The sequence below is a fragment of the Mustela putorius genome, unplaced genomic scaffold, assembly GCF_011764305.1.
Source record: "Mustela putorius furo isolate JIRA1106 unplaced genomic scaffold, ASM1176430v1.1 tig00000238_pilon_pilon_pilon, whole genome shotgun sequence".
In the NCBI taxonomy this organism is placed as follows: Eukaryota; Metazoa; Chordata; class Mammalia; order Carnivora; family Mustelidae; genus Mustela; species Mustela putorius.
The window spans coordinates 1128193-1137284 of NW_025421324.1; positions in this window are offsets into that span (position 1 = coordinate 1128193).

Here is a 9092-nt window from a genome sequence, read left to right on the forward strand (position 1 = left end):
TTTCTCTTTAATTTTCAGTTTGGGAAGTTTGTATTAAACATATCTTCAAGCTCATTGATTCTTCCCTTGGCTGTGTCCAGTCTACTAATAAGCCCATCAAAGGCATTTTTCATTTACATTATGATGTTTTAAATTTCTAGCATTTTCTTTCAATTCTCTCTCAAGAGTTTCCTTCTCTTTGCTTACATCATTCATTTCTTCTTTCATGGTGCCCTCTTTTTCCATTATCTTCCTTAGACATAACCATAGTTATTGAAAATTTCCAGTTCCATAATTCCAAAATCTGTGCCATATTGATGCTTGCTTTGTCTTTTCAAACTTTGTTGCCTTTTATGATGCCTTGTAATTTTTTGTTGAAACTGGATGTGATGTAGAAGGAACTGAGGTAGATAGGTCTTTTGTGTGAGATTTTATGTTTATTTGCCTATGAGTTAGACAGTGTTTACTGTGTACTGTAGCTATGGTATTGAAGTCTAAAATTTCCTCTAGTTCTCTTGTTTTTGTCCTTCCTGTTGTCCTTGGGTTTCCTTAGAGACTCCTTCTTAAATAGGGCCTGAGGTTTGCAGTTCTTTTAGCTCTGATTCCTATTATTATAGAGGAACTCTATTGATGTGATGATAAGGTGTGGGGGAAGAAGAGCTATTTTATAGTCCTTTTAATGAGCTTGTGTCTGTGACTTTCACAAGTGCCTCTGAGCTTTTCTTCCCCACTTCCCACCTTAGCCTTAGGACAGGAAGGCAGGGCATAGCTGAAGTTGGATATTTCCCTTCCATATATGTCAGTTAGGCTTTGGTAAACCCAAGTTGGTTAGGCTCTAAGAAAATAGTTTCCCTGGAGGGCAAGACTTGCTAAGGAGAATGGAGAGAGAGCTCTGTGCATCATTCAAACTGGTTATGTTTTGTGTCCTCCTGCTGGAAGCATGAGAAAATTTTCTCTGATCTTCACAATGAGAACCTGGTAGGGCTCCTAATTCTTGTCAAATAAGAAAGTGGATATATGCCTTCTTTGGAGAATTATCTGCTCAAATATCTTCTCCATTTTAAAGTTGTGTTGTCTTTTTATTTTTGGGTTGGTGAGAATTCTTGATATATTCTGAGTACAAGATCCTTATCAGATATTCTCCCATTCTGTGGATTGTCTTTTCAATCTTCTTTTCTTTTTTTTTAAAGAACTAAAAAAATATTTTATTTATTTATTTAGACAGAGCGAGACAGAGTGCAAGCACAAGCAGGCAAAGTGGCAGGCAGAGGCAGAGAGAGAGAAGCTGGCTCCCCACTGAGCAGGGATCCCAATGCAGGACTGAATCCCAGGACTCTGGGATCATGACCTGAGCTGAAGGCAGTGGCTTAACCGACTGAGCCACCCAGGCATCCCTGTATTTTCAATTTTCTTAATGGTGTGCTTTGGATCATGACAATTTTACATGTTGGTGAAGTCTAATTTTCCTTTTGATGTGTATGCTTTTGGCATCTATCTAAGAAATCATTGTCTAATCCAAGGACAAATTTACTTCTATTTTCTTCTAACAGTTTTATAGTTTTAGCTCTTATATTTAGGTCTACATTCCATTTGAGTTAGTTTTCATATGTGGTGTGATGTAGGGGTCCAACTTTATTCTTTTATATATAAATAGTCCTAGCATCATTTGTGGAAAAGACTTATCTTTCCTCATTTAATTTTCTTTCCATCCTTGTCAAAAAATTAATTGATCCTAAATGTAGGTTTACTTCTGGCCTCAGTTCTATGCCATTGAACTATATTCTTATGCTGGTACCACACATACTTGATTACACTGTAGAATTTTTAAAATCAGGAGGTAAAGTCCTCCAGCTTTCTTTTTCTTTTTCAAGATGATTTGGCTATTCTGAGTTCCTTAAATCAGTTTGAGGAGTATTTGCATCTTAGCAATGTTAAGTCTTCAAATTCATGAATAGGTGATATCTTTACATTTATTTAGGCATTTTTAAAAATTTTTAAAATTTATTTAGACATTTTTAGATTTCTCTCAATGTTTTGTAGTTTTCAGTATATAAGTCTTATACTTCTTTTATTAAGTCTATTTCTAAGCATTTTTTCTTTTCAATGCTATTGTAAACAGAATTGTTTTTTTTTAAAGATTTTATTTATTTATTTGACAGGTCACAAGTAGGCAGAGAGGCAGGCAGACAGAGAGGGGAAAGCAAGCTCCCCACTGAACAGAGAGCCTGATGCGGGGCTCGATCCCAGGACCCTGAGATCATGACCTGAGCCAAAGGTAGAGGCTTAACCCACTGAGCCACCCAGGAGCCCTCAGCATTGTTTTCTTAATTTCTTATTTAGATTGTTCCTTGATAGTGCCTAGAAATAGAAATGATTTTTGTGTGCAATTAATTTTTGTATACCAATCTTGCATTTTGTGAACTTGCTCTACTTGTTTATTAGTTTTATTTTTTTTTAGTGGATTCTTTGGTAATTTCTATATATAAGTTCATATTACTGCAAATAGAAGTAGTTTTACTTCTTCCTTTCCAATACAGATATCTTCTATTTCTTTTTATCTAATTACTCTGGTGGACCCTCCAAAGCAATATTGAATAGAGTAAGAATAGACATTCTTGTCCTGTTCCTGTTTTTAGAGACAAACATCCAGTCTTCTCCTTTAATTTTTTAAAGATTTATTTATTTGAGAAAGAGAGAGAGAGGAAGAGAGAATGAATGGGAGGGGCAGAGGAAGAGGAAGTGAGAAATCCAAGCACACTGAGCATGGAGCCCAACACAGGGTTTGACCCCGTGAACCCAAGATCATGACCCAAGCCGAAACCAAGAGTCAGAGCCCAACCCATGGTGCCACCCAAGTGCCCCGTATCCAGTCTTCTAATATTAAGTATGATGTAAGCTGTGAGTTTTTCATACATGTTCTTTCTTATGTTGAGAAAATTCCCTTTATTCTTAGTTTATTGAATATTTTTATAATGAAAATATGTCAGATTTTGTCGAATGCTTTTTGTGTGTCTACGGAGATAACCATGTGGTTTTGTTTTTTTATTCTATTGATATGTTATGTTGTATTACATTACTCACGTTTAGAATGGCAAACTAACCTTATATTCTGGGAAAAACACCACTTGGTAATAGCGTAAGGTTCTTTTTCTATGTTGCTGGATACAGTTTGCTAGTATTTTGTTGAGGAATCTTGCATCTAAATTCTTAAGGGATATTGATGTATGTGTGTTTGTGTGTGTCTGCACACGCGTGTGTTTTGTTTTTGTTTTGTTTTGTTTTGGTGAGGTCTTTCTCTGGTTTTAGTGTCAGGGATAATACTGGCCTAGATAATACTGATTTAGAAAGTGCTGTTTTTGACTGTCTTAATTCATAGATTGGTTTATCAGCTTGATCAAGTGAGTATTATGTACTTGTTTTAGGTATGTGGATCCTAAGTGTCTGAAATGAGTACCACACAAAAGTGACATTCAGCATAGTTTGATTGAAATCTGGTACAGATCTAATAAAAAGACTTTGGTTAAAACTAAAAATAAACTAAGTCAAACTGAAATGAACTGAAACTTTAAAAAAGAAGGAGAATTCACAAAGCTATTAAAACTTTCTATGTAACACAATTTCTAGAAATTTTATAAATTATTGAGAAAAAAACATTTTTGGTGAATTGATAATTTTATCAAATTGGATTTTGATGTCAAACTACGAGTTTGATAAATTTGAAAAAATTGATGAATTGACTTTTGGGTAAATTGGTCGTTGGATGAATTGTTTTCAGTAAATAAATTTTCAACTAATTGCCTAGTGCCTAGATGCAGATAAGGGTCAGGAGGGTAGGAAATTGAAAAGACCATGTCTGCAGCCTCCTTTTTTTTTTTTGATAACTGTGAGATGAAGTTAAGTGCTGCTAGTAAGAGATGAAGATTGTATAAAGAGTTTTAGAAAAGCAGAGAATGTTTGCAGGAGTTGAAGAGATGACAGGATTGAGTAATCCAGGTTTGTTGAGTTGTGTTTGGGGTCCAGCTCTGTTGACTCCAGTTCCAACAGTTGTATGGTATTTTTTTCCAATAGCTCTCAGTGATGAGGACACAGAGAAGAGAAATCTGGGATTAGTAGGTCGGTAGGTGAGAAAGACGTGAGATTGTATAGAAATTGCCATGAGATCAGATGAAGTATTGGATCATGACATCCAGGCTGGGTTGAAAAGAAAGTCCTGTCACACAGAAATAGAGAGAACTGAAAGGACTAGAGTTACAAGAAGTTGAAAGGTTGATATGTGTGCAAGGGTATGAGAGAGGCAGAGGCAAGAAGCTGGATTTAGAGAGAGAGCTTCTAAAGGGTAAAATATCAGGAATAAAGTAAATCTGGTCATGAAAGGGTCAAAGGCCTGGTAAAGAGAGTCGGCTGGAAGGATGAGTTTTAGGAAAGAACCATGAAGAACTATGGGGTCAGAGTCTTAGATGGGGCATCCAAATGGGGAGAATGGTAGTAGGTCTTGGGATGGTGAGCAAGATTCTGGACCTAAGACTTCACTGAATGTGTGAGTAATCAGAGCTGTCTTCTCTACTCTGTACCCCCAGTTAGCACAGCATGAATGACCCAGCCTGTTATGAAAAAGAGTGTGTGTGGAGGGGGAGCTAGTTCTCAGTGTTTGCAGAACTCCTCCAGAGATGCTTTTGGCCAGAATTTGGCCAGAATTCCTGTGTTTGCTTCTATCTCTTCTGGTTCCATGTTGACTCCTGAGTCAAGTTTGAATTCATGATATTCTGTCTGTCTGCCCTAGCCTATCATGTTAGGTATCTGACTGACTGAATTTAATAATTCATTTGTACTAGCATATTTTCTCCTCAAACTGCAAGCTTGCCAACTGACTTCCTTTAGGTTGCTGCGTCAGGCCTTAGTAGCTTGTAAGGTATGTAAGGCATGCCTTAGTAGCTTAGACCAAGACCATCAGAAGACCATCAGAAGAAGGAGGTACAACCAGTGCTTTGAGTCCCAAAAGAGAAAGAGCTTTAAATAAAGGTAGAGGAGCCAAGGAAGCCACAATGGAAAGGGAGAAATCTCTCTCCTTCCCCCTTTGCCCTCAAACCAAGATTTTTTACTCTTCTATCAATTTATATATGTGTCAACATACCTAAGACTTGGCAAAAGTACTTATCATAAAATTGTCTTAGTGTGTTCAGGCTCCTATAATAAAGTACCACAGACTAGGTAGTTTTTAAACAACAGAAATTTATTTCTCACAGTTCTGGAGGCTGTGAAGTCCAAGATCAAGGTGTTGGGAGCTTGTGTGGCTACCACAGTCAAGTTCTGGTGAGGACCCTCTTCCTGGTTCATAGCTGGTGCATTCTCAGTCTGTTCTCACATGGTAGAAGGAGAAAGGGAACTCTGTGGGGTCTTCTTTATAAGAACAATAATCTCATTCATAAGGGCTTCACCATAATACAAGCCCCTCTTAAAGGCTCCAGCTCCTAATACTACCATATCGGGCATTAGGATTTCAACACACAAATTTTGGGGGCACATTTAGACCACAGCAAGCAATGAATGCATTAACCTTGAAATTTTACTTTTTAAATCTTATTTCCTCTCAAGTTGCTGGTATATCTCTGCCCTGTTTTCCCTTTTCATTGTCACACTTCTCATGTTGTCTTTAGGGTTTTTGCTTTTGCCTCTCTCAAGAGACTGCTCTATCAGAGGTCAACAGTGAACACACTAATTTTCTAGTTCAATGGCCAAAGATACACATTAGTTCATTACTCTGGAGCCCAGCCAACATTAGGTTCTGAGAATACAAAAATTATTTCGTGTCTGCCCCCAAGAACTCAATCTACTGAGGGAGATAGACACAAATGGATATTTTTGACACCCTCTTTCCCTGGATTTTGACACACCAATGTTCTAGTTGTGGTCCTTATTACCCTCCTCTTTCTCTCTCTGTCCGGCCTTTGAAAGTCAGATCTCTCTTTCTTACTTTATTTTTCTTAAACATTTATTTATGTATTTGAGAGAGAGGGAGAGAGAAAGCAGGGAGAGGGGTAGAGGGAGAGCATCTCCAGTAGACTGCCTGCTAAATGTGGAGGCTGATAAGGGGCTCAGTGTGGGGCTCCATACCAGGCTGATGTGAGGCTCCATCTCATGACCCTGAGATCATGACCTGAGCTGAAACCAAGAGTCAGAAGCTTAACTGACTGAGCCACCCAGGTGCCCCTCTTGTAGGCCTTCTTTTTCTATTACTGTGTATTTCTTGACTGGGAAATCTCATCTGGTATAACTGCTTCAACTCCCATGTATGTGGGTGACTCTCACATGCATATTGTTACCTTACACATATCCTCTGATCTCCAGAATAATTCCTCACAAGACAGCTCCTTAACACAAATATGTCTACAACAAAGTAAAGCACAGTGATCTCAAATCTGCTTTTCCTCTGCTATCCTTGTTTTCTGTGAATATAATTACTCCACCTAATTGCCCAGGTAGAAACCTGGTGTCATCCTGGACTCTTACCCTCTTTATCTCATGTAATCACAATGTCTAGTCTGTTGTCTCCTCTAAAGCTGTCTGGTCTGTCAGCTTCTCTCCATCTCCCCTGCCTCTGGCCTCATCTAGTCTTTCATCAACTCCCTCTGGATTCCTTAACTAGCCTCCTATTTAGTTTCCTTGCTTCTAGTCTTGCCCCTCTAACCCATCTTCCACTCTGTTGCACGAATGATCTTCCTGAAATGTAAATCTGATCCCTTTTCTCCCCATTTGAAAATCCTTTAGTGGCTTTTCCTGGTCTTCAGTATAAAAACTAAGCACTTTATCATGTCTTACAGGGCCCTTTGTAACCTGATCTTGTTTGGCTTTCCTGCTTCATTTCCTCCACTTCTTCCTCAAATACTAAATCCCAGCTGTACCAAATTACTTAGTTGGAATTTCTCAACCACTCCATGTTGTTTCATAATTCAGTGCACTTATACCTGCAGATCTTGCTGCCTGTAATATCCTCCCAGCTGACTTCTCTCCCCCATGCTTAATGAATACCTAGTCATTCTTTAAAATTTAGCCCTTGCATCATTTCCTCCGAAAAGTTCCATACTCACCTTCTTTCTTGGTACTTGGTATGCCTGTATGCATCGTTTTCACAATACCTGTCTTGACTATGTTATACTTGTTTATGATCTTGTCCCTCCAATTGGCCTGTTGGGTCCTTTATTTTCTGTATTTCCATTGTGCTTTGAAAGGAGAAAGATTATGCTTGTTAAATGGATTTGATAATTAATTTTTGAGTGATTCCTATGCACAAAGAAGACACTGTACTAGGTACTGTGTTGAATTTTGCAAGTTTTCCTTCCTCTCTTAAAGGCAATTTCTCAGTCTTCTTCATAGCTTCTGTATCCCGTCTGTCCCATAGTGTCTGATCTCAGCCTCCTTTCCTTCTACGTATACACTCTGAGTCATCCCATCCATTTCCTTAGCTTTAATTGCCAACTCCCAAAAATCTGTTCTCCCAGTGAAGAACTCTTGCCCAAGCTCCAGATGCTCTCAGGCATCTCAAACTCAGCACAGACAAAAATGAAACTATTTTTCCTTCTGGGACAAAAGAAAAAGATGACTGTAAGAAAAATTCTGAGCTCGTATTAAGGAAAAACAAATAGAAATTAAGTCAGAATAATGGCCGAAAGTTTTCCAGTACTATTTCTAGGTATAGCTTTTGTATTTTGTATTTCTCCTTGAAGTGAAGAGCAGTAAAACTTCAATGCTGTGCTACACAGTAGTGTGTCAAGGTATATGTGAAGTCACAGTATAAACAAGCTCAGCTTCTTACAGCATTGATTTTGACAGAAAGCTTGTATGTGTGTAATGTACAATATTTATAAGAATGAAAACCATTTTTTTTACATTAAACATATATTATGGAACAGAGTGTAAAAATGTCAGGAAAGTTTAAACTTTTTCCTCAAAATATAAGCACACAGACTATTTCTATTAAGGCAGCTCAAATTTAACTACCAAATTCATGTCCCAGGGTCAGAGGAGAGCTATAATATGCCCACACATTTAAGGGCATAGAGGAAAAGCCTCTAAGGGTACAGACCTTACCCGGCAGTGAACAATGGACAATCAGCTTTTCAGGAAATTCTTTTTCAGATGAAGTGGGAGGAAACCAGGGCAGGGAGGAATTATTGAGCCCAACCAAAATACAGAGCTGTACAAACTTACTACAACACTGGTTCAGTCAGCAGACATTTATAGATGCTTGTTTTGTCCCATGTTCTCTATTGTGTGGCACCAGAGTAAATTAGGTATGTCCCCTCAGCCCCAGGGAGTTCACTATCTAGAACTGGGTGCTGAACAATGTAATTGTGCCATTGCTACAATGAAGGATGTACAGCATGAAACTGGACTATTGGAAACATGCTGAGCTTCGCTTGGGGGCATTCAGAGAATACTTCACAAAAGAGGCATAATTTCAGCTTTTGGCTAGAACTTGGAAAGTGTATAGGTGTCTTCTGCCTGTAGGTTGGTTAGAATATTTTAGGAAGTTGGAATATGAAGTGTGTGGGAAATGAATTAAACATACCTATTTTTTTTAAAGATTTTATTTATTTATTTGACAGAGAGAGATCACAGCAGACAGAGAGGCAGGCAGAGAGAGAGGGGGAAGCAGGCTCCCTGCTGAGCAGAAAGCCCGACTCGGGACTCGATCCCAGGACCCTGAGATCACGACCCGAGCTGACGGCAGCGGCTTAACCCACTGAGCTACCCAGGTGCCCCAAACATACCTATTTTTAAAATTAACATAAAATGTATTATTTCAGGGGTACAGGTCTATGATTCCTCAGTCTTACACATTCACAGCACTCACCATAGCACACATCCTCCCCAGTGTCCATCACCCAGCGACCCCATTTGTCCCACCCAAACTCCCCTCCAGCAACTCAGTTTGTTTCCTGAGATAACACTCTCTTTCGGTTTCTCTCCCTCTCTGGTTTCATCTTGTTTCATTTTCCCCTCCCTTCTATGATCCTCTGTCTTGTTTCTCAAATTCCTCATATTAGTGACATCATATATTTGTCTTTCTCTGATTGACTTATTTTGCTTAGCATAATACACTCTAGTTCCATTCA